This window comes from Dermacentor silvarum, chromosome 10, assembly GCF_013339745.2.
Source record: "Dermacentor silvarum isolate Dsil-2018 chromosome 10, BIME_Dsil_1.4, whole genome shotgun sequence".
Lineage (NCBI taxonomy): Eukaryota > Metazoa > Arthropoda > Arachnida > Ixodida > Ixodidae > Dermacentor > Dermacentor silvarum.
In genome coordinates, this window is record NC_051163.1 from 35,736,309 (window position 1) to 35,744,087 (window position 7,779).

The 7,779-nt window shown below is 44.3% G+C and overlaps 1 long non-coding RNA gene across 2 annotated transcripts; it reads left to right on the forward strand.

Moving 5' to 3' along the window:
• The first annotated feature begins 241 nt into the window (after nucleotides 1-241).
• Nucleotides 242-4,216, forward strand: LOC125940745 (uncharacterized). 2 transcript variants are annotated; one of them, XR_007463947.1, is made up of 4 exons: nucleotides 242-1,238; nucleotides 2,069-2,207; nucleotides 3,077-3,360; nucleotides 3,399-4,216. It is a non-coding gene; the product is annotated as an uncharacterized LOC125940745 (long non-coding RNA). The 2 variants fall into 2 exon arrangements; XR_007463946.1 differs by having other exon boundaries at nucleotides 3,077-4,216.
• The last annotated feature ends 3,563 nt before the right edge of the window (nucleotides 4,217-7,779 follow it).

Here is a 7,779-nt window from a genome sequence, read left to right on the forward strand (position 1 = left end):
ATCCAGGTTTTAGACGAAGCCTCGTACAACACCAGCCAACACAAGCCTCGCCGACACATATCCCGTCATTCCCATGACGGCACATTGCCCTTTAAGAAACTCGCATAGACGGTGGCGCCAGATTACCCTCTAGGTGTCATAGTGAGAAACTCTATGGTGCTCTCCATTCCCTCGGGGTGTCCTTTGCAGTTAGAGTAACAGCACACAATGTCATGAGCTGCCATATGCACTACTACCCATTGGACCACAAATATCCGTCAGATATCCAGTTTAGATCCGAACGTCCTGGGCCCACACTGGTCATTCAGCGGACGTACGTGGGACATCCTTTTTTGGCATTAAAGAAAGTTCCGTTTATTTTGTTCCTGTGGAGGTCCTCTGGATGTTCCCCTTTGGATGCGGGAAACGTCCAGTGCGTGTTATCCCTTGGTCGTCCTTTGAATGTAGGAATCTTTTCTACAAATATTGTACGTTAGTGCTACTATTTTTCATTAGATTTTCAACGATGATATGCTGTGAACATATTGCTAACATCGCATGTACGTGGGCATGGTGCTTAACTATTAAGTGGACTTCTATGGGCAAAGAAGAAAACAAAATTATTAAGTACAAATAATTCTTTCATAACTAAAGTTTCCTCTCGATGTGTCCTGGGCGAAAAGGAATTATGAACCCAAATCACCAGCTAATGAACATTACGCGGATACCGTTTTATCATGCTTTGGCCATATTACGTAATGAACAATAGCGGAGGGCGTACAGCGGCCTGCCTCCAAGCCCCCTGAATGAAACTAAACGATAACCATATTTTGCCGAGCCAGCCAGCCGGCGAGGATGTCCGCCCTACAGTGTAATAGAATCTTCTAGTTCACTATATCCGCGCTTCGAGCGCGCGCCGGCGTCGTCATTTGTTTTCTTGATTTTTTTTTTTTTTCTTTTTGTGCTTCCGCTGGCGTCATGACATTCTCGGTGCTGCTCACCGCGAGCAACGCAACTGAGAGGGCGAGCAGCGAGGAGGGTGACTACTCGACTAGCGCCTCGCCACCTGCGTACCCCTCTCCCCTCGTTGTGCGCCTCGCACTGCTCACAGCCTCGCGTTGATCCCGCCACGTGGCACGTGGCGCCTTTATGTGCAGTTTTGTAGCTGTGGTTGTAGTTTTGCCGCTGTGTACGTTGGCGTTGTAACAGGTGTTCTGTGGTACTGTTCGGTGGCGTGCGAAGAGCTCTCCTGCAAAGATGTGAGTATTCATTTGTCACCTTCGATTTTCTTTGAAAATGGGACGTACCGCCATTAGGCGTGTTAGGAAGCGCTTGGTAGTTTCCGTTTGCCTTTGTATCGCGCTATCTCGCGCCGCCTGCGCTACGCGTTTCGACGCGAAGTGTGTCGCGTCCTGTAGGACTGTACGTCTCCGAAAATGCGTCTCGAGCGACGAAGAAATCTTTGTCACTTCTTGGCTGGAGGATGAACGTCCAGAAGAGCAACCGCCAAAGCATGTAGCTGGAGTTTCCCGCGATGTTCCGAGAGAAACTGCATGACGCTGTCATTTGCGATGCAGTGTACTGCGGCGAGCATCAGCGCGCCGATTTCGCCATGAATCTTTATTATTCCTGTTGAGTGCATTTGTGCTAATTGCTTGCATTATTCCGCGAAATTGCTTCAATTGCTATACCATGTCTGAGATCCACGTTACAGCAACTGCAAACACGACTTGGCATGTGCTTTTTCATAGCAGCATTGCCTCCAAATATGTATTTGAGAAATAGCAGTCGAGCAGTAGGGAGCGATTTATGTCAATTTGTTTGGTACATACCACACACAAATTAGGGTAAACAAAATGTACCATCAATTCAATCTATGCAAATGTTGAGTGCTGACGGAGATATCTGAGATTACCTTAGCTATGTGACATTCGGTACATACTGTTACATGAGTACAGATGAAAAGAATTTGTCCTGTGGTCTTTGCAAGATGCATTGGGGTTTGTCAATGCTTGCTATTGAATAAAATGTGGTCGCTATTGAAGAAAATCTAGTTACTACACTAACAATATATGTGGGTTGATTTCAGCTGCTGCAACAGTTTCCCCAAGGAAGCACAACAAATGTTGAAGACGCCATGAAATCGTAGCTCAGACATGCACCGGAAAGGGCATCAGGCACCCTCAAACACAAGAAGCCTGCAACGTCTGTTGAGGACTCAAATGAAGGTATGCTTTTGAATGGAACTATTATTGCAATTGTCTTCATCTGCTTCTCACAAGAGTAAAAGAGCAACCTTCAATTCTGAGCATTTTGTGCCACGGTTCAAGTCCTTCGGTGCCTTGAATTTAAAATAATCTCTTACTTGTTCTTTGGACATGTTTTATTCTGTGGGAAGTGGGGACAGTTCAAAGTACAGGTGATAGCTGGTGTGGACCTCCTGCCCAGCCTGCAGCCTTGTTCGCACAATTTTCTTTGCCTTGGTCAGGTGATAGTGTATGTTTCTCTTGCTGGGGAGAATTTTAATATCTACTATATATAGGGTTTGGAATAAGGTGGGGGTATACCGGGAAGATTGGGTGGGGTGTGTGCCGAGTAATCAGCAGCATTGGCAGCATGGCCTTGAATACAGTGTACTCTCAACCAAAAATGTTTACGGACCAAGAGATCTCACAAAAGGCTGATATCTCGGCAGCCTCAAAACGCCAGCATGGTATTCCCATTTCCAACTTCTACTTGTATATGCAAACACCATTGTGATGTACAGTTTTACTAGCCTTTAAGGGCTGCTCGGATATTTAGCGTTTTCTGAGATCCCGTGGTCTGTAAATTTCGTGGTCGATAGTACATTGATGCACCTTGCAGCTGGGACTTGCACTATAATTATGTGTATCACTTCACAGGCTTTCATTGCCTTGTGAATTTTTTGGAGTTCTTAATGGCCATGAATGAGTCTATGCTTTTAGGTGCTAACTCATAGGAGCAAATGCAACACGACCAAGAGCAACGAAATAATATGTGATAGGTGCAGTTGTTTTCCTGAATGTTGTATGCTGGCAGCTAGTAAAAATGGATTTCTTTCTTGCCTTCCCATCAGATGCTGAATGAGTACCCTCCTTGCCCGCTGCACTCCAATCCCATGCCAGTGCCATGGCATTCGTGTGCCCGATTACAGCAGCTACCAAGTAGCTAAATAGTACCTTCACAGCAGTATTGTTACTTTTTCTCTTCTTAGTTTAGCATATGTGTTAAGCAATGTGTGTGATCAATGCTCACTATCCAGGAAGCATGTTCACGTTCGGTATGAGATTCACTTGTGGGGGCTTTCCACTTCATTTTTCATTATGGCAGGTTCTGATCAGTAGCAGTTCTGGTCAACAGGTGATTTTGTTGTCAACAGCTGATTTTGTTGTCAACAGATGATTTTGATGGACAAATTAAGATACTAATTTGTATGTTTGTTTCTCATTTTTCTATGTGTTAGGTGAAGCAATGTGTCCACTCAGTGCTCATTATTTAGGAAATACTTTGTTTCTTGATAAGAGGTTCATTTCTGGGAACTCTTAGCTTTGTCTTTCACTTGGGAGCTCATTATTCAAAAAGCACATTCATTCTCTCCATATAGATTTAATCCTCGGGTCGTTCAGCCTGGTTAATTCTTACTCTTTTAGTCTTTGTTGTTATTGATGTTCAGTAGTTCCCTCTGCAGTTTTTCAACACACATTTTACTCATGTTGATTAGTGTGCTTAGTGGTGGTTGCCTTTAAGCATTTCTAAAATTGAGTCTTGATTATCCCATCTGCTTTTTTAGTTACTTGCATTGCAATTTTTGTGTTGCTGTTGGACATTTTCAGTTGTGTTTTGCAGAGTACTAACACTATTGTGATGTGTCTCAGTTGATTAAGTACACATTTAATTACATTTGCCTTGTATTCTTCTCAGCCTGAAAAGTGTTCGGTGCTGTATAGTAGTTTTCTTAGTAATTTCGTTTGCAAATTCCGTGTTGACGTCATGTTTTATGTACAAAAAATGACGTGGTGACCTAATAAGTAGCATGGCCGCTTGTGTTGTTTGAGCTGCACCTGTTTATTTTTTTCATCACGTTTATGTAATGACACCTTGAAGCAGCATTTTTAGCCATTTTATATGGGTTTTGTAACAATATTGGCAAACTATTTTGCACTGTTAGTCTACTGTGCTCAAATATTTTGATGTTGTGTTGCAATAAAATATTTTAACAAGATTTGTCTTGTTAATTATGCATTGAGCTTTCTTAATGTGCAGGACATATTAACAAAGCTCTTGCCGTGGTTTGCGAAGTACTGTGATTTTAGCGTATGCATGGTATTTTCGCATGGCTGGCTTAGTGGCTGTTGTTCTATAACGTAAAGTTTCAGCTTTCTCGAAATACACAGGCACCCAGATATGGTTAGTTTATTTCTTTTGTACTGCCTTGTATCCTTTGATAAAAGGTCTCTTCCCAGTTCAGTGCACTAGACTTGGTCCTTTGCTAAGCCATGTGGTACAGTTGATGCTGTGGGCCCTCCTGATGAAGCACGGAAGGCTGATGACGAGCCTTGCTTTTCAGTTCTGCATACACAGGGTAATAAAGCCCCACTACTCGCATTAGTGTGGCTTCTTTCTGTACTTTAGTCAAGGATATTCATAAATTACAGGTATAGCTTGCACAAAGCTTCACTAAGGATTTAAAAGGAACGTGCCTCCAAACGTCCAGTGGACATCCTGCAATTGAAAATATAGTCCTTCGGACATCCACTGGTCATTTTGCTTTACAAATGTTCGCATCTAAACATCCAGTGGACATCCTGCACTTCACAGTGTCCTAAAGGTATACTATTTAGGACATCCACTGGACGTTTCGTATAGGAAAAGCTTATTTTCAAATATCCTGTGGACATCCGAATATCCGATTTTGATGTACGATGGACGTTTTTTTGGAGGTGCATTTTCTTTGCGTCGGACGATCCTACGGGCATCCGTAGTACATCATTGGGACTTCTGGGGATATCCGACAGACGTCAAAATATCCGTTGTTGGATGTCCTTTGAATGTTCGCTGGAGATCTGTGGTCCAATGGGTATAGTCCTGCGTACTGCGACGACATAGTATACAGCCATGTTGCTGTTGTGCACTGCCAACGAGCTGTCAGGCAGTACCGTACCTTGTGGTCGTACTTATGTGTAATGTCTTAGCGATGCCTTGCACAGCTACTGCAGTGCAAATATTCATTTCGCATTATTGTCTTTGCCGTTGTTATGACGGGATTGTGCCATGCGGGTTTCCAGTGTGAAGCATTTTGGTTTTTGTAGCTGAGCGATAGCCGTAACTGCATCCACGAATACAATGTCGATGCGCGGAGGGAGACTGAAGGGGAAGGGAGAAAATAGCTGGGAAAGGGCGGCGGGGGCTACACGTCACACGGATGTCGGTGTAGGTTCCATACTATACGATGTGAAGACGATGTCAAAGATGGCGGACACGGCGGCTTCTGACGTGTCCGTACGCGCCTCTACCAGACGCAGTACTTATCGCTTCTGGCCTCCACTCTGTGAAAAGATTGACGAGTGTGATTTCCTTCTTTTTTCCCCCCCTGTCGGAACGTCGAAGCGTACGACACCGCTTCTACGCTGCTGCATTTTGAATAGCCAATTGGTATCGGTCATCCAAATGACTGCCCGAACTTTCAACACACCCAAGACTACTTCAAGCCCCCTGTACTCCATCGCATGTCATTACCTGCATAGCTGCTTAGCAACGAGAAGCAAATACTTAATGAAACGAGAGAGAGAGAGAAAGAAAAGCTCAGCTATTTACTGGGAGATATGATAAAACTAACTGACTGGCGCCGCCCCCTCTAACGAGAGCGAAATCACATGCAAGAGCCAAAGACCCGAGCCGAACAGAACGTAGATGGCAAGGGTGGCATACGGGAGGGCCCATAGAAAAGGGCATACCGCGCAGATGCCGCCTCGGACGAAAAGTCAATAGCTTAGCGGCGGCAGCCCTCTTTTGTGCCGTTTATCTTCCAATCGCCACTCCAGCCGTTTGCTCGGCTGACGTCGTCCTCTCATTTCTGCTGTATTCACCCTGTCTTTTTTTTTTTCCTTCCTCATCTCGGCACTGCCGCCCGGCCCGTTCCCACGTTAACGATCGCTGAAGTAGCGCCGGCCGCCGACGTAGCAGCAACCCAGCTCTATGGTGCTCCGAACGTTTACCTTATTCTCCCGTTTTACTTGTTTTTTTTTCTATCTCTCCGATTCGTATTCCACCAATAAAGAAAGAAAGAAAGAAAGAAAGAAAGAAAGAAAGAAAGAAAGAAAGAAAGAAAGAAAGAAAGAAAGAAAGAAAGAAAGAAAGGCCCGCGGGAGAAGTCTCGTGGGCTCCACTTCCCTTTTTTCGCTGACAGTAGCCATGATGGGTCTTGATACGCCTTCCATGCAAGTATGAATAGATCGCGAAAAAGAAAACAAGACGAGTAGAGAAAAAAGAAATAAACGCGGAAATAAAACTCCCCGAGTACCTAGCTCGCCGGCAGACACCACTTACATCGGCGGTCTTTCTGTCTTCCCTATACAACTTTGACGTTAGCGCTCTTTGCGTCACTCATTCTACTCGTATACTTTTTTTTGTTTTCCTTATTCGCTTTTCGTCTATGATTCTCGCTTTTCTTTTCGTTTTCATGAATGCGCATTTATGCCCTCCCCACCTCCGCGCCTTTCAATTTACGAATCGTCATCGTCGCCATTTGGTCACGCCGTTTCCTATATTCCATACGCATCGCGGTTCAAGCACCTTCATGACGTCGTTCTTTGCTCGCTCTCCGCTTCTTTCTTTTCTCTCCTTCTTTCGTTACTGCCACACTAGCGAGCGCGGCTAGCCTCCCACGCACCTCTTTCTTTAACGTTTCGTGGTCTTTCTCTCTCGATCTCCGGTTCACATCTATACTCTGACGTATTGAATAGTATTGAAGACTCGTTCGAGATACTCTTTTCGCGCTTATTTTTACGGTCGTTTCGGCCTGCCGTCTAAACGATTGCTTACTCCGCGTTCATTTTTGTTCTTTCCGTTGTTATGTATTCTTTTTTCTCGTTTCTACTGTCGTGCTCCGCTTTTCTTTGTCCTCTCTGGCCTTTTTCTTCATCTTGGCTCGTTCTCGTTTTTATTCTCTCTCATTGCTAGAAAAAAAAATCTTGATCCTCGTGTAACACCTCACGACCCCATATATCGGTATGAAGACCACGGAAAGCACAGACACCGTCCTGAAGCTAACGCGTTTGTATTTCTGTGCGTTTCTTTATTCATTACTTTGGTTCTTTTTCCCTTTTTTTAATCTTACTTCCCTTTTTTTTTTTTTTTTTTGCTTTGTTCATTGCTCCTTTATTGTTTCTTTCTGTATTCATGTATTTCTTTCCTTCTTTCCGTTTATCTTACTTCACACTCCGTTTCTTTTCTTTTTTTCTGTCATATCACTCCAAAGCCACTGAATAGCTTGCGTCTTATTTCGAGCGTACGCAGCGTTTTCGTGTAGACAAGAATCTATGGGGCCCTTCCATGCGTATATCTGTGCATCTCTTCGTTGCGTTTTCGTAAAGTGTGTCGCCTATATCAGCCGCCTCCGTGTATTGCCAAAACTAAAGCGTTCTTAGATCTCCGCAATTCCCTTTTTTTTTTTTTCGTTTGTGTGTACGGCTGCACGCAGATCGTGTGCGAAGGTGAGAATGAAAATTTTCTCCTCATCTGAATTGCAAATTGGCGACGCGTTTTGCGAACGCCTCCGGG